At 38.1% G+C, this 24,694-nt stretch overlaps 1 long non-coding RNA gene across 2 annotated transcripts in view; it reads left to right on the forward strand.

Moving 5' to 3' along the window:
* The first annotated feature begins 464 nt into the window (after window positions 1-464).
* Window positions 465-24,694, forward strand: part of LOC140848926 (uncharacterized) — a 35,272-nt gene continuing 11,042 nt past the window's right edge. For both annotated transcript variants that reach the window (XR_012130237.1, XR_012130235.1), the window contains exons 1-2: window positions 465-679; window positions 23,885-23,948. This is a non-coding gene — a long non-coding RNA (uncharacterized lncRNA). The remainder of the gene's footprint in view (window positions 680-23,884; window positions 23,949-24,694) is intronic.

The following is a 24,694-nucleotide window of genomic DNA, read 5'->3' on the forward strand; positions in this document are numbered from 1 at the left end:
TCACTTGTACTAATGTGGCTTTCAAGAACTACAGCAAACTGATTGATTTCAGGGTTGAATTTATTTGCCTTGGGCACTGAGTTTAAATCATCTTGGGTTTTGAGAAAAACACAGTGAAACAGATACACTGACACGGTTATGGTAAATTGCTGTGGGCCTTTGCTACATGCTCAGCATGCTATAACATTACTCAATGCTGACTAGCTAATTTAGTCAACTACAAATACGGATAATTACTATTTGTTGAGTCTTAATTATGTACCAGGCATTTTGCTGGGTGCTTTATAATCCTTCTCACTAGTATTCATGCATTGGGTTGAATAGTGTCCTCCCAAAATTCATGTCCACCCAGGAACTCAGTATATGACCTTATTTGGAAATAGGGTTTTTGCAGATGTTTATGAGGTCATAATGGATTAGGGTGGGACCTAATCCAGTGAGTGATTTCTTTCTTGTAGAGAAAACAGAGACACAGAGATACACAGACTACACACAGGAAGGATACTATGTGAGGACGAAGGCCCAGACTGTAGTAATGATACCTATAAGGCAAGGAACACCTGGGATTGCCAGTAGCCCCAGCAGCCAGGAGAGCGGCAAAGAGCGCGTTCTCCCTCAGCATCCCCGGAAGGAGCCAATCCTGCTAAGACCTGGATGTCAAACTCCAGCCTCCAGAACTGTGAGAAAATACTTTTTAATTTTTTAAGCTACCAGTTCGTGGTTATTCCATCTGCTCTAGGAAACTAATATAGTTTACATTAATAATTCAAGGAAAGTGTCTCTTTTGAACAAATTTTAAAATATGACCTGACTCTAAGACCTGTACTCACTCCATGTCTTTTACTCCAACTCAATGAAGTTTGAGTAATTACAACATAGAAATTAGGTGATCCAATGAAAAAAATTATCCAGAATTTATGTTAATTGACCCTACACACAGTTTTTCCTTCCAATTCCAAGAGGAATTTCCTCCATCTTGAAGACTACTGCTAATTTAAAATGATTATTACTACTTTGCCAAAAACTGTGACCTAGGACAAAGAAAAACAGATAATTTGGGTGATCCAAAGACCACTGTAAGGCTCCTAGACTTGGGCAAGGGGAAGTGAAGGATGTTGGAAGACTGTGCGGTGCTAAGAGTGTGCACATTCTGCCTCAGATGTGCAGAATAATCTGGTACAGGCTACCAGGAGATGAATGGGAATCCACGACTGAGAGCTCCTCTGCTGAAGTCAGGGAATCTGTGGACTGTCCTGAATAGGGTTGGGAAGAAAATCAGGAATCTTTAGTGTCACAACAAAAGTCAAGTTATCAACATGGGCCTTGGATCATGTGCATGACACCGGCAGGGTAGAATAGGAGGAGCTAGGAGTAGAGGTTTGACTTGGTGAAAGGAACAAAATGCACCATGTGGCACTCAGACGAGAAGTCACACGAAGGAGTTGGTTTGGAAAGAAGTGTGTAAACACCATACATCCTGAAGGAGAGGCCATAATCCAAATTCTCCGTAATCTGGAGAGAAGGTAGTAAGTGGAGAGAACCAAGGTCAAGAGATTCAGGACAGATGGACAGATACAAAATGAAACATATTAAACCTATGGCAAGGGTCAATATCAGAAATAAAAGTTAAATTCATATGAACAAAGAAGGTTAATCCATTTTTCATTCCATCACTAAGCTGTGGACTTCTGACAGGAACTAAGAGGGTATTTTACATGTTTAAGGGGTCTCTGCAGGAGACAGAAAACTTGCTCCAAGTCCTTTCCTGTTACAGAAACTTGGTGCCAATTGTATGGTGCTTAAATTACATACACAGTTTGTACATGTCATAGCCTTCCTGCCTGAAGGTACGCTTCCCTGGCTATTAATGGATATCATTTTTGAGAGCTTAGCATGTACCAGTACTTTACATTCATTATGATGTCATTTCTTTTTAATCCAGACTATTCTGAAGTTTAAAATGTGGAGAGTTAAGTAATTTATTCATGGTCAGAGAGCTACAAAGGGCCAAAATTGGAATTTAAATGCAGACACTAAATTTCACAAGTATTTTTTGTTGTTACTGGTGGTGTTTCCCTCCCATTACTCTCCCCCTTATGGAGTGCCATGAATGCCCAGTCCTTGAGCTCCAGTGCGTTAGATGAGATGGGGCTTACTTTGTGTGCACACAGCAGGGAGCTTCTGTGCAGCTTCCTAGAGGAAGATCTTTGTGTCTGGGCATTTTGTAAGTGATGGAAGACCACATCTTCTAATGAAGTTAATAGTAAGAAGAGAGAGAGAAGTCAGGAGTCCAGAGAGTCATTCTACATGATAAGGTGCCTAGAATTGCATCTCTGAAAGAAGAATTGTTTGCATTGTGTCTCACCATGTTTCCCACAAGGGCAGGGATTGGTGTCAGAATGTCAATTACCCGAAGCAGAGATTTGGGATCTATTTAGAGAGTGAGTGCCTCAGAGGATGGAAGTGTATTCACTGAAATACCTTGACTCTTTCTTTTTCATGATCCTTAAGCAAGCTTATTCCTATTCAGAATAAACATTTTAGGTAATTTCCTAAGACAGATCTCTACTGCCTTAGCAGTGTGGTATAGTTAGAGAATCAAACATAAGTTTAGCCACTTACTAGCCATGTAAAGCTTGCACAAATTACCTCTGCTTTTTGAACCTCATTTTCTTCGTCTGTTAAGTAAGATAACACCTACTTTGCAGGGTGGATGAGAGGGTTATGTTTTCCAGAATGGAAGTGAAAAACATTTCAAAATTGTAGTTATCTTATCTTGATTGCATATTATCCTAAACTATGTACATTTCTTTCCAACTATAACCTGAGTTCTCTATGTCAGAGTTGAGAATGTTCCACTTCTTTTAGTACTCGCCTTAGTAAGTGCCTTAGACACATTTCTCAAATGAGCAACAATTTTATGAAAAACAGTAACTTTCTGTACACTGAGAATTATACTAGACATGGAATGCTTTTGTTTGTTTTAAAAATAAACAAGCTTTGTTCAACTTAGTTTACTGCAGGCTCCAAAAGTGCTATTAGCCCTTTTGAAATTCGGGCTTATTTTCAAAATTAAAAAGCCCTGGAAGTTGTGCCTTCATTCGGTTGGTCAAAGTGCAACCTGATAATGGGAATAAACATTAGCCAAGTGTTCATGTTTATTTTTTAAATGTATTAAATCACCCTTTTGCTACAAAAAAGATATACATACTCGATTACAAAAACACAGATGATAAAACCAAGTCTCTATTTTTGAGCAACACGGTCTTATAGGGACCAAAACATAAAAAAAGATGATCACGTGTTGTGACATGTCAGGTGGTGGTAGGTACAGAACAACATGGAGGAAGTGAATGTACTTTTTTTTCTTCCTCTACTACTTCACTTGTACTGTTTCCTACTGGACCACCATCCCTACATTTAATCTGATTTTCTGAATCCATTCCTCTATTAAGTCATTTTTATTAAATGCCAGCTTCTCCATGAAGCCTTCCAGATTTCTCACAAACTAGTAAAAACCTTGTCATAGCATTTTGGATATTTTATGTGAATTATTCTGTCTGGTGGTAGTTTTACATGTTCTTGACTTATCTCCATCTCAAACCTGAAAGTCCTCAAACAGGCTTTCAGTCTACCTGGTCATGTTTTACCCCTGCCAACTCTAACCATGGTTCTTTGTACTCAAAAGTATTTGTCTTTCAAAATCCTTGAAATAAATTATTGGTGTGGTTGTGCAAGATAAGAATGGGATTTTATTTCTTTATCATCAGATAAGATAAAATAAAGCTTTTGGAGAAATTGAATACAACTAGTGGAGAAAATTCATTCCTAAGCTTCTGGAACAAAGGAAAACAAACTTTTTGAAGCACGATTTCTTGGTAGTGAGGTCAGACTGAATTAATCTACCAGGAAAATGAAAAAAAAGCACCTCAATGTTTGATACTTGAATTATTAAAGCTCTTTTAATATAACCCATTAAATTTCATATGAGAAATAGTTTGTTACAATTTTTAGGTACAAGTCTTTTAGTTATTCATTAGTATTCTTGAAGGTACTTTAGTTTTTCTTTTGGGATATTTGGCAAGACTTCAGAATGCCTCAAACATTTATGGAATTTCTCTATGTTGAGACTAGATTTTTTTTTGAAAAAGCAGACACTGTAATACAAATAAAAACACTTGAATATTTCTAATTATTTACATGTTCATATGTGTTTCTTATTATGTGGTTTAGATGCTAGATGCCAATAGTGTATATTTTTGTCCCTAGATTCCTGGGGGAAATATCATGAGAAGGAAAAAATTTATTATAGGAAAACAAAAATGTAAAGTAACAGGTAGAGAATTGAAAGCCACACATACACACATATATACAAAATCCATGGTTCCTATATAATTACTTACATTTCACTTACATTTCAACTCCTACAACTGTCTTCCCTCTATTCCTCATCAAGAAGGGATAGTAAATGTTCAAATTCTAAATCTAATCCTCAATATCATCTCCCTCTATTTACAACCTTCACCCAAATCCTGATGAAATGATAGTTCTGAATGCTCTGATAAAGCCATATAATCTTATTCCCATACTACCTTTAAGTATGTGTTCATCTATTTAATCCATTGAATTCCTAATTCCTTTCAAAGTAGGCTCCGTTGAAAGTCTATATCAGATTATAATAGTTCTAACCTTGACATTGGTGAGAAAGATTCAGAAGCACCATATGAAATATGTTACATTCTAGAGGAATTAGTTTTGAGTATGCAGTAGTTTCAGTTAGTCTTTTGATCTGCAGTTTTATATTTTTGAGCCACTACAAAATGCTTTATAAGTAGCAGCTGACAAAAAATATGTGTATAGGATCTGCTGAGAGAAAACAAAATGTCTTCCTGGGAGTGGAACATGAGTTGTGGCGTGACTCATGTCAGGGGCCAAAGCAAATATTAGCCCACAAAATGAAGAGAGTGTGTCTGACTTCAAATTGTTGTTATACTCATTGTAACATAGCTCATTGTACACCAAGCAAGACGTAAACTGTTCAGATTGACCGGACATGTTACTGATTGGAATTAGGCAAAATAGCTTAAAATTCAAGCTATTTCCTTGTGCAAAAGATTGCCTGTATTATTCATTTTCTGAAATATACATCCTTAAAATTATTGGCTATTTGAAAATGTGGAGGGTATATTTTTGGACTTTAGGATAAATAGCTGCAGTTTTAACTTCTGGTTCTGTTGCTTAGGTGTATATCCTTGAACAATTTTTAAATTCCTTTGAGTCTCAATTTCCTTGTCTTTGAAATCACTAATGTCTGCCATGTGAGGATTGACATGAAGGTTAAATGAAATGATATGTGTAAAAGCTCCAGTCGACTGCATGGGAAGGAATATCAAAAGGAAGAGGCAGAGAGTGGGTGAGCCTGGGGGACTGCAGTGACCCCCTATGTGCTCTCACAGACCCCTATACATAGACCAGTTCTGAAATTTACCAACTGTACTGGGCCTTTGGCTTATGTCTCTATGTCAGCAAACAATGGACTTCTTAAACAAGAACACTATCTTTTAATTAATTACTCAATCAATTGATTAATTTATCTCAGAATTTGGCATGGTAGCTGACTCCTAGTTAGTTTTGATTAAATGTTTGCTTATTAAACGAATAATAGAATGGCCTCAGAGACACTGGGACCTGAGAGATATTTTTTCATAGAGTTAGCTAAGTCTTAGGACAACTGATCCATGGATAAAGCTATTTATCTCAAATGCTCTTTTAGTGACCCTATATAAATGTGAGAATTATTTTTTTAAAGTACAGATTTCAATAACTGGGGATCTGTGAAATCTGTCTTTAATAAGCTCCCAAGGTTGTTCAGATATGGAGGCATATTTTTCTTTGGGAATTCTGAAACTCTTGGCAGTCTTACTCATGATTCAACACAAATTTAGTAATTGAGTGCCCAAGGTGAACTAGGTCCCAGCAAGTGGACAGAAAATAGTGCAGGACGTCAGGGAAGGGGATTCTGGGAAATCCAGGCAGTCGTGTATGTGATAATCATCTTGGATGATGCTTGCCAAACTTATCTGATTATTTGAATCAGCACAGGAAATCAGAATAGAAATCTGAAAACAGGTTGTCAGGGTTGGAATCCTACCTCCGCTTGGTAAGTATCTTAATCTTTATAACCTCATTTGTAAAATATAGATAATCATATTTCTACTTTATGAGGTTCTCTGACAACTAAATGAGACAACTTTTGCAAAGCAAAGTACTTGGCTTAAGTATGTGCTCCATTTATACTGATACCATCATCATCCTCATCTTTCCAGGACCAAACAAATACATCATCTCTATGGATCCTTACCTGACTTTTCTAGTTCATAAATATGTACTTGTCTTTGAAATGTCTTAACAAATAAATTATGAAATGATTTCAGAATTTAGTTCTACATGATCTTGTATGATATTTTTCAATAATGATTTTCTTGTCCTATTCTTAGAACTTTTATCTTCTGAGGCAAAAACAGGCTTACTGGTAGTCTGTAGAAAGTAAATCTTTGTTGGGCTGAATAGAAAGGTTTCAAAGCACAGCATAGATGGACAGTTCTGTTCTACTGAGCAATGCCAGTTATAGCCAACTCCCCACATCATAAAACATCATTATCGTCAACTGAAGATAATTCTTAACACTTTGTAACATGTGCTTCCAAAATTAGTTCTGACACTGAAATATAGCAACAGTTTAAAAATAGACCATACAAATGTTTTTGAGGTCAGAATTCTAAACACTGGTTTAAATTTCTACATTTTTTAAGAAAACCCAGTATGGGGACTTCAGATTTTGCAAATATGAGACAAACTAGAAATGAATCCTCTCAGCTCCATTTGCTCCAAAATTACTGGCCCTAAACACAGCTGAAAAAAGTTAAATTATTTTTCTTTTTGTATCATTTTGTATCAAAAATGGGTCAAAATCGTTAGGCTTAACATGAGTCATTGGCTTTGAAACAAGTTGGAGGTTTCCCTAGTTTATGTATACCAGGGTGTGCACATATGCACATAGATACAGTTCTTCACTTATGATGGGGTTATGTCCTGAAAAACTCCTCAGTAAGTTGGAAGTATAAGTCAAAAAATGCATTTATACATCTATTTTTCTGACCACCAGAGCTTAGCCTAGCCTACCTTAAATGTGCTCAGAGTGCTTACATTAGCCTACAGTTGTATGAAATCATCTAACAAAAGCCTATGTTATAATAAGGTTTCAATATCTCATATAATTTACTGAATACTGTACTGAAAGTGGAAAAGAGAATGCTTGTGTGGGTAGAGTGGTGGTTAGAACTGTAGTGGTTGTTTACCCTTGTGATTGTGTGGCTGACCGGAAGCTAAGGCTCACTGTCCCAGCATCACAGGAGTGTCGTATCACTTGTCACTAACCCAGGAAAGATCCAAATTCAAAATTTGAAGATAGTTTCTGTTGAATGCATATTGCTTTCACACCATTGTAAAACCATTGAGTTGAACCATCGTAAGTCAGGGACTGTCTGTATTTTAACAAAAGTGGTTTTAATCCTATGAGTTAATGCTGCTTGCTTCAATTAATTAATTAATTAGTTAGAGAAATTAGGGAATTATTTGTGCTTTTTAAAAATCTGTTTTGTGGTTTATCAGAAAATTTTGAAAATGTATGGAATGACTAAACATCCTCATTATGAAAATGTTTGTTAAGGAAAAAGGAACATGAAGGGGAAAAGAGGATGCTTCACTCATAATCACAGTTTGCAAAGAAAACAAAGGTGAATTTTTAAATATTTCCTATCAGTGTTTTCCTATACCTTTCTCACCCCATCTCTCCCTCTCTCATTACCTCTCTCTCTCTCTTTACTGCACACACAAGTAGGTACATGCAAAGTTTCAACAATTGTGATCGCATAATGCCTCATTCCTGCTTTTTCATTTAACATTGTTGCCGTTCTATGCCAGCACACTTAAGGATAATGATAGATATTGCTAAACTTCTGTGTAATGTTTAACATGCATCTTATTAGACTTAAAAAGCCATGTGAACTATGGGAATTCTCTTATTTCATATCTGTGTCTGACCTATAGTTACTTTATTTGGCTCTTCTTCATAGATGATTTTTCAATGGAATGATTTTCTGGCTCAATGTTTTTGGCTTAATCAAAGCTTTAGTTTTAAAATTCATCCATGAATGCTAGCAAAACTGAATTGATCTTAAGCCATGCCTCTAATTTCTTACATTGTTTTCATAGTTCTTTCTGTGAGTATTCTAATACAGTCAGTATGTTTTAAACATTGCATTAAAATAGTAGTGTGGAGGACAAAATAAAATATCACTTTAGTTTCCAAAACTTGTCTGCCTGTGAACATTTAAAAAATCCCTACCACTCTTAGTGGAAATTATCTGCTCTCTTTTACTAGTCCTTAGAAATAATATATTTTGACTTCTCTGATTTGACCTACAATGTGTTGTTCTTAATTAAAATGAACTCATTAATATGTACATTATGATGCCCTGAAGTGAGAGTATGGCTGTAATCATTGCTAAAATTGAAACACTCCCACCCCAGCCGGTAAAGGGCAGTGCTCAGCAGACATTGTCTGTTGCCCTGCCCGAGGCTCCTGGCAGACACCTGGCAGAACAAAGGCCTCTAGCACTTGCTCTGCATCTGTGTCCGCAGTGCTGTGCTGCATGGCTGCTTCTATATTTGTGATTTTTCCCCTCTTTCAACATAGTACGAACTGGGAAGCTTGATATTCATATGAAGTTAATCCTGCCCTAAAAATTTCTGCATATGGCTGAGCAAACTCTTTACAATTTTAATGATTTAAAATCATCTATAACATGGTTGGTTTATAAACATACCTCTAGTAGTGAACTCACAAGTCCCATGTAATGTGTTAATTGGCTCTAGCTATGTATACTAACTAATGTATACTAAACGAATGAAGCATAAAGTTCTAGAAATCCAATCATCACATTGAACGGCAAGACTAATAGAGAACCATGTCGGAAAGATCTCAGGAGTAGCCAATACTCATGTTGCCAAAAAATGAGGAAGGCATCTGGTTTTTAGAAGTCAGAATACCAGGTAATATTTCTTAAAGGATATATAATTGGGTCCTGAACTCCAGAATGAGTTCTGTAGCCAGCTTTTGGAAAATAGGAAAAGAATATGGATAACGGAGGAGAGGGATAAAACAGGAGTTAGTTGGCAAAGAGAATTACTAGTTGTGCATTATGATAATGCTGGTTTCTAATATTTTTAGAAGTTTGGAAGAGAATCGGTCAGAGCTGGGTGTCATGGCCAAAGACATCCCACCAGAGGGGTTAACCCAGTGCCATCCCTTCCCCCTGCCTTTATTCAGACAAAACATTCTTACAGTCACTAAAGTTCATGTTTCTCATTTTTAGTTTGAAATCCAGATATATTCAACAAAAATCAAATCCAAATATTTGGCAGTCTGAGTTCTGGATCTGGAAGATTCCCCCAGTTCAATTCCATATCTCTGTTTCCAGTGAAAACTTCATCTTAAACTGCCTCGAAGGGCATAAGTTTGCTTCTTTGACATATCAGGATGAAGATTCTGCAAATACTTCAGTCTATTTGAGACTAATTATTTTCATTCTCCCACAGTCCTTTTGGATATCTAACCTAAATATTTTGTTTCAATTGTACCCTTATCTCTTTGGTTCTGTCTATCTTGAGATAAAGCACATATAGAGTATTTCATAACATTCTTTTCTGTGCTTTCTCTTCTCCAGACTTAATATAAACCCGACTCCTTTTAAGATTTCTCCTTAAGTTCCTTACTCTTCCTTGATCATTTCTGGAGCTCTTTGAAACCTCTTCAGTTTTTCCATATTTTTCTTAAAGGAGAGAAACTGAAACTGGCATTTACCTCTGATGAGGCTCTAGTGTACCCAGTATTTCAGATGACTTCATACCTTTTTAATTATTTTTTCCATTACATATTCCTTTTTAGCAATGGCACCACATTGCCTAAGATAAACAGGTCTGTGTTTGTTCTGAAGCCAAAAGGTGTCTGAGTCCATTTATTTATCAATGCAACTCAACCTAAAGAATGAAATAGAAAGATGTTCCTTTGTAAAAGCTTCTCTCTGTACCTCTCTGCCTTGAGTGAGTCATCCTGGAAGCCAGTGTTTTCCTTTCTTGCTATGGCAGGAATCTTTCACTAGACTGTCCTTAGAATTTATTTAACAGCTGGTAAATACCCACTGTGCTGACAAGAAACAAGAATTAGGGTTAGCTGGCTTCTGTTTGGACGGACAGACTATTCACGTAGCTTTTCAACACTGAAGTGGGGAATGTGCTTGTTATATTTGGATGGCATAATGACTCACAAAGAATTACTTTTCACTTGGTAAATTTGAACAAAACCATATGCTTTTATCAACTTGTTTTACTAAATGGTCCATGTCCTTTGAAAACCATAAACATGTTTGGTAGGCCATTTTCTTCAGGAAATGAAATATCATACTTTAATTTCATTCAGCAGAAAAGCAACCAAGTAGATGATATTCACAAGCAAATCAAGCCACCTGTATTTTCAATAAAGTAATTACTGCTATTAAAATATATATGTTTATTTGTTGTCAGTCATGGATACCATTAACTAAATAAATCATAATTAAAAAATAAATTAAAATAAATGAATAGATAATAAATAAGCAATTAGAATTCTGCAAGTGCAGGTAGCATAATCACAATTTATAATTAATTCTTCTTCTCTAAATGCAATAATTTACATTTATTTAATTTATCTTACTGCCTAACTTAACTTGCTTATTGAGCTATTATAGACACTGTCTGGTGATTCTTTATTTCTCTCCCTTCTTATTCCTCCTCCTCCATTCTTCATATGTTGGGTGTTTTATTCTGTGTTCTTTTATGTTTCCTTTAACTGCTTTTATGAGTAGTTGATTTTATTTTTTGCCTTTAGTTAGTATTTGGTTGGTCTGCTTTTGCTTGTCTGGGAATTGTTTAATCCCTTCTTCATATATTTAAATGATAATCGTGCTCGATACAGTATTCTTGGTTCAAGACCCTTCTGTCTCATTGCATTAAATATATCATGCCATTCTCTTCTGGCCTCTAAGGTTTCTGTTGAGAAGTCTGATGATAGCCTGATGGGTTTTCCTTTGTAGGTGACCTTTTTCTTCTCTCTAGCTGCCTTTAAAACTCTGTCCTTGTCCTTGATCTTTGCCATTTTAATTATTATGTGTCTTGATGTTGTCTTCCTTGGGTCCCTTCTGTTGGGAGTTCTGTGAACTTCCATGGTCTGATGGATTATTTCCTCCCCCAGTTTGGGAAAGTTTTCAGCAATTATTTCTTCAAATGCACTTTCTATCCCTTTTTCTCTCTCTTCTTCTGGTACCCCTATAATGCGAATATTGTTCCTTTTGGATTGGCCACACAGTTCTCTTAATATCGATTAATTCCTGGAGCTCTTTTATCTCTCTCTGCATCAGCTTCTATGCATTCCTGTTCTCTGGTTTCTATTCCATCAATGGTCTCTTGCATCTTATCCATTCTGCTTATAAATCCTTCCAGAGATTGTTTCATTTCTGTATTCTCCCTCCCTACTTTGTCCATTAGCTCTTGCATATTTCTCTGCAGCTCCATCAACATGGTTACGACCTTTATTTTGAATTCTTTTTCAGGGAGATTGGTTAGGTCTGTCTCCCCAGATTCCTTCTCAGGGGAGGATGTCTGGGTTAGTCTGGTCTATATCAAATTCTTCTGCCTTTTCATGGCAATAAAGGTAGTTGTGGGGAGCTGGCACGTGTGTTGGCTGGGAGAACGTCCCTTCTTGCTAGTGTGGCCTTCCTGGGAGAACAGCAACCCCTAGCGGCTTGTGCTGGGCAGCTGCCTGCAGAACGGGGTTTCTAATTCTTGCCCAGCAGCTGTGAAGAAATCTCTGCCCTGCTATTGTGGGCGTGGCCAGCTTCAGGCTGCTGCCCCACTATGGGGGAGCAGCATTGCAAAGGAAATGGGCAGGAGGCTGTTTATCTCCTTTAGGGACCTCTGAGGTGCATTGCTGCCCAGGGGGTTAGGGCATCCAGAGTTCCCCGGGATTCCCAGCTGCTGGGCTAAGTGTCCTGGGATGTTTCCGTCCAGCTGTGGGGTCACTGTCCCTTTAAGTCTTTCAAAGGGCACTCACTTTTCTTTGTCCCAGGGGCACCGGCTGCAGGGACCTGCTCACAGGTCTTACTGTCCTGTTCCCCTAGTATCCAGCACACCACACACTGTGTGTCTGTGCTCTGGCGTGGATGGCTTGGGGCTGGCTATGTAGCAGTCCTGGGCTCCCTCTCCCTCCCTACTCTGACTCCTCTCCTCCTTCTGGGAGCTGGGGTGAGGGGCGCTAAGGTCCCGCTGGGCCATGGCTTGTATCTTATCCCCTTCACAAGGCGCTGGGTTCTCACCGGTGTGGATGTAGCCTGGCTGTTGTCCTGTATCTTCTGGTCTCTCTTTTAGGGAGAGTTGTATTTTCTGTATTTTCAAAAATATATATGGTTTTGGGAGGAGATTTCTACTGCTCTACTCATGCTGCCATCTTGGCTCCATCCTCTACATTTATTTAATGTAAATTATTTGAGGATAGATCTGAAATATATTAGGCAGGCAAAAGAGAACTGAATATGAAATGTGTGATTTGCAGTTACCTTTCTAACAATGTTATAATCAATTTTGCATAGCTTCTTCTGTTGTAGTCTTTTCAACAATGGTAACAATAGAAATTCATAAGTCTGTCACTTAATAAAAAATGGGAATCATTGTGCAGATACATGTGGGATTCTAATGAGTGGAAAACACATGGTAGAGTAGTTAGTATAGACTAGGCTTTCTATAAGTTGGTTTTAATAAGAGGGAAATATGCTATAGAAATTTCTTTAAAATAAGATTTTTTTAATTAAGGGAAAATAACTAGGAGAAATAAAATGTCAACTGGTGGCATCCATTTTTTTGGTAGGACATTTAAAATAAGGCTTTAAGTGCCTTACATTCACAAAACACACAAGTGAACTTGTTACCTTGTATTCCATTTGGAAATTATTTTAAAAGGCTCAGATCAGTCTTACACTTATTAAAAGAATACTTTCAGTGATTTCTAATATTTTTCCTTAAATTGAACAATATCAAACTAGCCTCTTTATCTATCTGAATACCTCATCTGTCCAACATTTTTATTAATATCAAAGACTCTCCTCTTTATTCACCAGGATTATAATAACTATTTTCAGAAAATATTCAGCTCTACTCTCATCCAACTTACATTGCATTAACACATGAATTCAGCTAAGATTTATTTAAAATATATGCATCAAGACAAAAGATTGTGGCTGGTGACTTTATAATTTGTCTGGCATATTTCAGACCTATCAAAATAACTTACATTAAGTCCTTTAGAGGAAAGTTCATTTTAAATGGTGGTTATGCTACCTGCACTTGCAGAATTCTGATTGCTTATTTATTTATCTATTCATTTATTATAATGTATTTAGTTATTTACTTATTTAATTAGTCAAAATTAGGCCCAAATAGAGTATGCTGGATCAAATCTAGAATTCATACTCATAAAAAAGGGGAGAATATGTCTTAGAGGACAAGCTGATTAGTAAATATTTGTAACAAGGATACCTTTCTGGGACTGTGTTCTTATGAGCAAAAATAAATGAATAATTGACTTTTGGAAGGAGAGTATGTCTTGAAGTAGATCATGCAAGTAAAGCCAAAACAAATACCAATGAATGACTCAAAGGAGATGACTGTGACTGGGAATTACTGTAATCCTGTGAAATATCCCATCAATTGTCAAACAAGCCGAGTGATTTGAACTGACTAAAGATGTTATTCACTTGACATGGACATGGTGCTTAAGTTAAAGATCACGTATTTAACTGATTTATTTATCCTGAAGCCTTGCTATACTGTTAATCCTTTGCATCATGCCCCTCACATAGTAAGTGCTAGGTAAATGTTTTCTGAGGAGTGCATTTAATGAATGCCTTTTGGGGACATATTGTAAAGTGCTGTAAAATCATTTAATTCCTCACACTCATTCTAAGAGACTTTATTTGAACTTCAGTTCTGCAGTGGCTTAAATGTGTCATTGGCTGAGTTATTCAACCTTTATGAGCTCCTTATCTTTAAAAGGGAATCAATGATACCTACTTTATAAAAATATTGTTAAAATTAAGTGAGGACATATATATGGCAATTTCAGGGCCCCAGGACTCAGGGAGTGCATGAGTCTTATGATTAGATGAACCTGAATTTACACTTGGCCAGTGAGAAGTTGGGTTATTATTGGTTCCAACTCTTCACTTCCAATGTCACGTAATTACACATCCATGTCTTTTGACATGTGATTTAGTGATGTTTCCTCCTATGGCTGAAGTGAATTTCCTTGCCTGTTAATGTCAGGTTTGGCCATAGGAATTGCTTTGACTGTTGAAGTGTTGGTGGAAATGTCAAGGCTGTGAAAAGCTACCTGTGTTTCCACTCTATGTCTTACGCTTTTGCATTTGCATGAGGAGAGCGTGTGTTCAGGTTAGTGTGCTGTTTCAGAAAGACTGAGGAGGCTTGCAGAGTGAACATGAACCAAGCCTGCAAACTGGAGTCAAGTGGTGGTTCTAGCTGAGCCATAGCTTGTCTTTAGACCAATAAGCCATAAATGGGTGCCAGTTGATGGCTAGTGAGAACTTCAGAGTAGTTCCCTAGCACATCTTAGCACTGGTTGACTACTATATGACCCTACTCAATTATCTTGAATGCAGATTTTATTTTTTGAAAAGCTGTTCAGATTATTTTATATTTAATTCACTTCACATGTCTGAAAATTAATGGTTATAATAGTCTCTCTGTACATTTACAGAAATCTATGGATAAGAATCAGTGTCTTAACATCAATTAGGTGCCATAGTACAATTCTGTTATAATCTATATATACAATACCCATATAGCTTGATAAGTTTCACTATATTTATTTATAAGTATGGAATAAAAATCAATTAATTTTATAGGTAGTTCATCTCTGTGATAGCATTAATGAAATATCCTCTGACAGATAAAATCCTGCTCTGAAGTCACACCTGCTGACGTAAGGCAAGAAAAGACTGTCCAAGTATTCTGGGCACTCAGAGTCCTTGGAATCTCTTTTCATTGGGAGAGAATCTGTGTGTTGGTTTGGTTGTGCTGCTGAAATGTTAGGATAGGGGTGAAAGGGAGGACGCTCCATCTTCTGCAGTGCTTACATGCACACCCCTAACAGAGCAGTGCCAGCTTTTGTCTATATTTATTGCAGGGTTGAGATAAGCTACAGTAACAAAATGACTCCAAAATAGAATGCTAAAGACTACAGATGCTTATTTCTGTCTCATGTAATGGTTTTGAAGTGAGTGACCCTGAAAGGGAGAATTCAGATCCATATGGCCATTGCCACCATCAAGTACCTTCAAAGACATTCTCTGCCCTCAAACAGGGTTCTGTCATATATCTATGGTTAAAATTAAGTGACTGACATTCTCAGGTCTCAGCCAGTAGAAGAGAGAAGAAAAAGCAGCAGCATCTCCACAATTTTAAGGCTCTAGCCAGCAAGTGACACATATCACTTCTGTTCATATGTAGAGAACTTAGTTGCATGGCCATATCTAACTGCATGGGGTCTGGGAAATGTAATTGCCGAGCAGCCAAGTCCTAAGCTTCAACTCTATTACTATGAAACTTTACAACACCTACAATGTGTTGGAAGGAAAAGGGCCTTGCTCAACCTCTTCTCTACCTAAAGAGAAATTCCTTTCACTCTTATGCTTTTGCAACTTGTGTATTGCTTCTAATTTCAAATGTGAGTTTTTGGGGATCATATGTAGAGTTCCTATATCAGTTCTCTACTGTCTAGTGGTGTGACATCAGACATATTACTGGAGGGTGTCAGTTGCCTTCTCTTTAAAATGAGCAGTAAAATACTCATCCTGTAGAGTTATAAAATGTAATGAATGTTTGTCGAAGTACTTGGAACAATGGCTGGTAGATGCTAAGCATCTAGTCATTGTAGTCCTTGTATTGGGTTTGTTTATTGTAATGGCAGGGGCAATCATGGGTTGGTGGGTACTACTAAGGCTATTGTTGGGGTGAACCTGAGCTCTGGATCCCCACATGAATGACATCCTAAGAGGAACTCTCACTTTCTGCACCTCCACCTGGTTGTTCCTCACACCATCCCCTGGCCCTCCACACACTTTTGCTGTGTGACATATTGGATGTGTCAACATGAGCCTCCTTGGCCCCTCACCTGTCACTGGAGCCTGATTGCTAGTTTTACTCTTTCCTGATCCTCACTGACACCTCTCCAAAGGTACTAAAGATGCTCAGCATAAGCTATGGAATTCTCTGCAAGTGTTTGTTGGGCCTACTTGTGACAGAGGAGGATCTCTTCTTGCAGAGTCCCAACAGCTTGCCTTACTCAGCCCCTGACTACCCCATGGAGGTCTGTAGTCAGAGACCTCCCAAAGCATACCTATAAGGACAATTTTACAATGGCCTGAACAGGACTCACCAACCCCATTTGGCTCTAAATGGGCTCTCTGTCTTGCTTAATCTCTTATGGGTACGGAGGGCAGAGTTCATCTATGTTACTTAGGGGACTGCTGTCCACAGTGAAGGGGAACCCAACCTAGATTAACTAAAAGGTTTCCTGGTCTAGATGATTTCACTCTCCGGTGGGTAGAATTATCTTGTGCTTTTGCTCTCTGAGTTTTGGAAGTATCAAACTTACCACTTCCTTCACCCAGCAGAGTACTAGAACTATGCTATCCAGTATAGTAACCACTGGTCATACGCAGCCTCAAGGGCTTTAAATGTGGCTAGTCATACTGAGATGTGTTGAAATTTTAAATATACACTGAGTCTCAAAGACTTGCTCAGTGTAAAAAAAAGGTTAAATATAACCAAATAATTTTTATATAGATTATGTCAAAAGAGTATTTTGGAAATAATTAAAATACACTGTTAAAGTACATTTCATTTGGTTTTTACCTTTTTTTTCAAAATGCAGCTACTAGGAAATATTAATCCATGTGGCTCATATTATATTTCCATTGGATAGAACAGCAGTAGAGTCTGTGGAGCCGTGCCATATGGGGGATATAAATTTCAATTCTGTGTATCTCCCAGTAAAGTTGAAGGCAATTGCAAGTAGGCAGATGTGTTCTTAACAGAAAGCACATAGCAGAAATGTAATATGGCAGTGCAGGATGAATTGTGTAAAGACTCTTGATTACTTAACTGACTCCAGGAGTCTGATTATTGTTGATCAAAATCAAAAAAGGAACATTTATGGTAAGCAGTACCTGGCACTGTGTAAACTGTCATTTGATTCTGTTAATTTCAAATCATATTAATATACGTAAGAATGACTCAAGCAAGAAGATAATTTGGGTGACTCAGTAAACCTGAAAGACTGCAAATTGGAAATGATAAGATGCATATTTTCAATATTAACTGTCAGAATGTGAATTTTTTAAATACTCATTCGTTTTTCATGTTTCATCAGAAATAGAGTTCCTACTGACAATGTCTAAGCAAGTCTTAGATTCTAATTAGCCGAGGATATTTCTTTCCAGTTATTCTCCTCATATTCTGATTGGTAAAATAATTACTTTGTCAATGTAAGAGAGAAGGAACTCACGTGCATGGGGATCTGGTTCTGAACTGAATTCTGCTGGACAGAGGAAGGTGAATACGAGCCGACCCACAGTTCTTAAAGATCAGGAGTATTATTTCATAAACTTTTAGAAAACTGGTTTTTGGTTTAGATGTCTCCATCAGGATACAGTCAGAAAAGCAGAGCCACTAGGAGCTATATTCATTCATTCATGCATTTATATTAAGGGATTTAGTACAGGAGTTTGACCTCACACATCTGTGGTAGCTGGTCAGTAGGCATTGTGAGGCAGTTATCCTTGTGTCTGATGTAAATGTTGAAGTCCACAAGGAAAAGGGGTGCGTGGGAAGGGGAGGAGAGTAGAAACAATTTGGAGCCTGTAAGCACTAGTTCTTACTGCTTTTCACCTTGATGTCATAGATTTCCTGCAGAAGCCAGACCATTATTATGCAGCGCCCTGCCCCCTGAAACCAGGCCCCCCCACCCCACCCGCCCCACACACACGAGTTGGAAAAGCAAAAATAGAATTCAGTGGAAGGTGGAGCGGTTGTAGGAGCCTGGCCCCTGTCTCACACTGACAAGGTGAGCCAGAGGATAAGTGATGATCTGTGTGATGTACAACAATTTGCTGCTGTACCTCCACCCTTTTAGTCAGTCTCTCTGTGGCTCACAATCAGTGGGAATATGCAGGGGAGGGAAATCTGGGATATGTAGTTCAACCTAGCCAAGGACGCAACACAAAGCTACTAGTGTCTCCTTAACATGCTTTCTTCTTAAAATGCCGCCTGCCCTCTCTGCGTGGTGTCACCAGGTATACATGGACAGCCTTTCTTGATTTTCTCCTCTCCTCTTGTTCATGTTTAGAACACGTGTTTACTGTCTCCTTGATGTCTCTCTCTTTGTTGCTGTTTCTTTTGAGCTCATTTTTTCTTTTTTGCTTTCTGTCTTTTCCATCCTGTAACTTTGTCTCTTGCCCTCTGCCTGTTTATCTTAGTCTTTTCTTTCATGACCAGAGATTAAGTTGTTTTTAAATTGTCCTTTAGCCCATTTAGTGAATATATTTTTATCGTCTCTATACTTAACATTCATGTAGACTACAGGACAACTCAGATTTCTTTCTAGAAAAAAATAAACTTAAAAAAAGTTGAATGGCCCTAGATTATTGTTTTCTGTAAGTAAATAGCCCTGGTAAATGTTGTCTAATCAGTATTAAAAGCAATTGATGCCAAGCTTTAATGCGTGCCCAGAGCAGTTCTGACAGCTGCCCGGCATTACCTCTTGCCACCAGTGTTTAACCAGGACACCATCCAGTTTTTAAAGTATATTTATCCCCTCATTTCACTCTTTTCCATTTGCTAGGTTAGAGATTGCCTCATCCATGTCAGAAAAGATTGCCATCTCTAAAATTAAGAGATCTCTAGAAAGTATTCTACCCAAAACTCTTTCTAGAGATCTTTTAAATCCATTATCCATTTGTATCAATTGCCAAATTATTAAACATGAAATTGCCTGTGTGGACACTGTTATTATTTTGTCACACTACCATGTGGACCAGATTAATGGGACATTTTCCTTCTGAAGTCTAAATGCATGGGAGTTTGATTTGGGGGGAAGGGTAATTTGAAAACATCAAATGTTGCCCAGTGTGGAGCTGGGGGCGTTAGCTAACACGGAAGGTTCGGACTCGCTGGAGAGCAGCACAGAGCACTAGGGTACTTGGTGGAGAAAATTAAATGTCAGGAGATAGGATGGAATTGTGCAAATTTTCTGTTTCTTAGTTTACTAGGACAGGTCTGTTACTGCTGTGTATCTTTAAAAAAAATCACATTTGAAACATGTATATAATTAGATGCATCTGGGTCTTGCCTGTGTATGTGGGTTCAGGCCCTCTCTGGGTAGGAGAGGGTAATGAGAGCTCAGCTCACGATAGAGGACCATTTGTGATAACTGGACTTTTCTCTCATGTACACATGAACTCTCACACTGCACACACACACCCACTCAGATTGGGAAAGGATGAGTTATAATTTTATTACTGATACCTTGCTTTGGTGTGGAATTTCAGAATTCAGAGTGTTCTCATGTACATTACCTCAGAATGAAGAGAATAAGAGTCAGTGACCACAATTAGGAGGAGGTATGCAGAGTGTGAATAGGAAAGAGCAAGAAAAGAAATAGGGAAGAAAGTGCCCGTGGGTGGGGACTACCTGAAAGGCAAGACGCAGACTTGACTGTTAGCTGAGGGAAGCTGGCACCTTATCACTAATCTAATCACCCGATCACTGGGGCTTTCTGTAAATGCCTCTAGACATTTTGAAAAGAGATGTAACAGATTGGAGAGTATTGAAATTTCACAGTCTAGACTCCCTAACTAGTTCAGAATATTTGGAAAAAATTAGTACAAAGATTTCAGGAAAGGACAGCTGATCAGGCTGCTTTTACTAAGTCTGTGTGAACTGTGGCCTAAAAACAAACTTCAAGGCCTGCCAGGTCTGGAATACTGATGAAGACCCCTGTGTTTCATCCAGCCCTTTGCCAAGGAGAAACAGAGCAAGACAATCGGTGGCTGTCACCTCATGTAACATTCCGTGTCATGAGAGTTGAGCAGCTTCCTACCCGAGGTGCCTAATGCCCGACTATGCCTGCAAGAGCCAGAATAGTCCAAACTGACCTCAGTAACGCAGCAGTCACATGACTCAGGCTGGACTGGCTTGCGAAATCTGAGCAAACGCCACTGTTGGTCCCCCCAGAAAGCTGACATCAAAGAGGGAGAAAACAAGCCACCTGTCCTCTCAAGAGACTGATGTCGCTTATTTCCTCAGGAGTAGTTCTTGTGTAGATGAAATGTCTTCTCACTCCCACCCCCCTGTGGTGGTTCTGTCAAAACTAGGGTGGCTTTTATCTTAGCAGTGAAGTTGTTCTCTCCTCTTGGTTGTTCGTCTTCACTGCTGTTTTCTTCAGTGTCTCTTTCCAGGTGTCCTTGATAAGTAGAATTGGGTAATCAGAAAAATGGGCCTCATGAGACTGCTCAGATTTGTGCTTCCTCAGCCTCAATCTGAGGTGATAAGTGCTGAGTTGCCTCCAAGTCTGCTGGAGTTTTGATAATGTGCAACAGAAACAATTCTAATGCCTCCTGAAAGAACCCACAGACTTTCTTTTTTGTAATAGACACGTATTTCTTTTCTCTAAAAAGACTGACACATTGTCTCAACATTTTGAAGGCCTCTAAAATATGAAGATAAAGTTTATTCAAATATGAAAAATTTTGAAGAGCTTTGGACATGTATCTTACAACAGGCCAGTTATTCCATCAGAGGAAAATGTACGCATGCACACCTTGCCAACAGGAATAAGTAGATGGGATGCTGGAGGGACATGGAAAAGGTAGGGTGTGCAGAAGCTGTAGTGCAGAGATAAGCTGGCAAAATGACGGCTTCACTGTCACGGCTGGGAAGTGTCTGGGTGCAGCGTGTATGGTAATAGTAAGGATGCTGCCCAGTGACTGTTCCTACGGAAATGTGTAAAAGTCAGGCCATGGGCATCAGAAGACCTGGTCCAGGAGACAAATTGCCTTTCACTCTAGTGGGTGAGACCCAGAGGCTGGTGAGGCCAACAAGGTGCAGATGGTGTCACAATCATGCCTTTTTCAGCTAGAGGTTCCCAGAAAGAAGCTCTTGATAGAGTCCAATCTTATGCTATATTACTTAGGACAGACACCTAGAAAATGTATAATGAGTTTCACTATAGTGATGTGACATGAGGTCCTTTGGTACCACACATTATGTGGCATCGTTATAAGGCTTGATTAGGTCATGTTTGGAGGCAAAACTCTTGTAATTGAAATCTACAAAAAAGAGTAAAATAAAGACAACAATATTACTTTCCTTCATCTTTTCATCTTCATGATGCTAAGGAATAATATATAATTAATTTTAATCTGGTATTACTATTTGGGGACTAACCATTATTTTAAGGATTGGATTTGGTTTATAATCACTCTTCAATCACACACTTTAGGGGGGAGACACAAAATTAAACCGAGTAGGCATGCTCTTGATTATTTTGCCATGTTATCCACAATCATGTTTCTGTTTTTTTTTTTTATAACCATGCTCATTACGGAGATTCTGAGAAATACAAAATATAATTTTAAAATCCTATTTCCAATAGTTTCACCCTGAGAGACTACTGCTATTAACTTTTGGAAACGTCACTTTGTAGTTGTTTTCTTTGGGTCTGTAAATCATAGAACATATTATTAGCAAAATTTTTCAATTTTAAAATGGGTATGATTCTAATTTCCCATTATTAAGGAGGGCTGTAATAAGCCATACTGATTCTCAGGGATTTTTTCTAAGTCCACCAAACTTGTCTTGGCTGTCTCTAACATTTTCACCTTTGCCTTCCTGACTCCCCCCCACTCCAAGTGCCTTGCACGGTGGTGCGTCTGTCCACCATCTTCATGTCATTACATGTCTGTCCGCCAACTTCATGTCATTACACTGGCTACTGTTCCTTTGGAGCCATTCTCTCACATCCATCCCACACTCCAGCCCAACCTTCAGTAACATATACAAATTACATAGGGGGTTTTCAAATCCCCAGAATCCACCTGCATCAAAACTTCTACATATGACTTACTGATGACTAAGGTGGATTGAAAGGTCCCCAAATCCCACCATGTTGTATTAAGCTGAAACTCCATAAGGGATAATCAGAAAATAAATGTTCATGACATTGGTGCTTTAAAGAAGGGCTCCCTTCCTCTTTCCTTTTTACAATTAACTAAGCCTTTGATTTGTAATGTGCTTATGAAGATATCTTATTTCTACTTGGGAATGGATTTTCTCGTTTCTCTTCTATAAACATCATCTTTTCTTCTGGCTGGGTCTCTCCCTGCCCCAGTCCAGTGAAGAAATTGAGCTTGTACCAGGTAGCAGGTGAGACTGTCCCATAGGAACAAGGTTTTACCAACAAATCTAGGAGTCATCCTTGATTCTTCTCTTTCTCTCACCTGACCACCTCACATGCACACACACACCCTTCTAATCTATCAGCAAGTCTAATCAGCTAAGACTTCAAAACCTATCTATAATTCAGCATAGTTTTCTCTGTTCGCTATTACTGTCATTGTCCAAGCCCCTGTCGGGAAAAATTGTGAAAGAACTTGAAATGAGCAAAAAAAGGATTACCAGATGTCTTGTCTAGCATTTTTCCTGATAATCTGTGACTTTCATAGTCTTTAGCTATTTTAGAACTCTTTCAAATTTAAGAAAGCTGATAATAATGCAAATGATTCTTATTCATACAAATGCAATTGATTATTGCTCTGTGGATACTGGATATTGGTCAGTTTTGCATTTACTGTATTTGAAATTCATTTTAGCACTTCTGATTGCTAAAACATGTGTGCTCTTTGACTTCTGTGCATTAGTTACAACATGTTACTGATTTCCTCATTAATTAATGAATTAAATACCATCTTTGACACATGCTCACTTTATATTTACATGAGAGCTGTGGCTTTACCTTAAAAATTATTTTTAACACCATTTTCAATTCTTTCCTGGTTTGTATTACATTTTAGTTTGTTCAATTAAATCCTTTTCTGCCCTCCTCCAAACCTCTCTTCATAGAGCAACTTGAATGATCTCTTTAAAAATTAAAGTCATACCATATTGCTTCTTAGTTGAAAAACTTCCAAGGCTTCTTATTGTTCCTATAATAAAATCGGAACTCCATAGCATGGTTTATAAATCTCTAAAGCATAAGGTGCCTATAATCTCTCCAATCTAATCTTATGCCTTTCCCCTGATTTTTACCATGCTTCAGCAATACCAGCCCCATTTCTGTTCCTGAAATTTATCAAATCTTTTTCCACCTCAGGACCTTTGCTCTTGTTTCTCCCTGCCGTGTTTTATCTCAGACATTTGCCTGGTGACTCAGTGACTACCATCCCCCTGAGACCTTTGGCCTCATTTCCTTTGTCAGATAAGCCTGCCCAGACTAAGCTTTGTAAAACTGGCTCCTGTGTTTACTGTCTGTTTTATCCTATTTATTGTAATCTGTATTGAGCTCACTTATCTTTCTATCTTAGCTCTATCCGACCTCCACTGGAAAGAAAGCTCAATGAAAGGATGAAATGTGAGGTCATATTATCTGTTTTATTGCCAGATATATTTCATGAAGTGAAGAGTACTTGCTGAATTAATGAAAAATATGGGCCAGGAAATACCAGGTGAGAAAAAAGTCATTGAATATCAAAGGGAGAGATCTGGGGACAGACAACTGAGAAAATAGAGGATCTACCAAGTGGCAAGTTCTAGACAAGTATTAGTAAGAAAAATGGTGTATTCTAAGGTGACCATTGAGCTGGGTGTAGGTATGAGTATATAAAGTAATACAGTGCCCAGATATGGGTACGACACTCTTTGAAAGAGTCCATCTCCTATCTACTTGTCTATCAGGTATATTTGGTATTGTCTCCTGACCCTCATGGTCTTAGGATTTATGTAAAAGTTCAATAATTCCCAATCTCACCAATGTGGTACTTTTATTATCTGGTTTCTAGAAAATTATTGGTATTCAATTAATGCTGAACAACTATAGGATGAGTAAATACTTCGTATGTGACTATATTTACTGGAAAGAGGGATTGTAAAGAAGATGCTTTGATGGCTGAATGACATGGGGAAATGAAATGTTGCTCTGAAAACAGTTTGGATAGTGAGAGCTCATTGTGCACAACTTTCTCTTATTCAAGGACTTACTGTCCTTGTTCTCTTCAATCTCTTTTCATCTTTCCATCACTTTATTTTTCTCTGTGCTCACCTATTTTTTTCTGGATACTTTTTACTTCTTATCGACATTTCTCTGCTGTTTTCATCTTCTTCAGAGAATGAGTATGGAAGGACCTCAGAGCACCAAATACAGCCCACTAGCTCTACTGAAACTTTTGAGAAGAACATATACATGAGGGGCCAT

This window comes from Manis javanica, chromosome 1, assembly GCF_040802235.1.
Source record: "Manis javanica isolate MJ-LG chromosome 1, MJ_LKY, whole genome shotgun sequence".
Taxonomy (NCBI): Eukaryota; Metazoa; Chordata; class Mammalia; order Pholidota; family Manidae; genus Manis; species Manis javanica.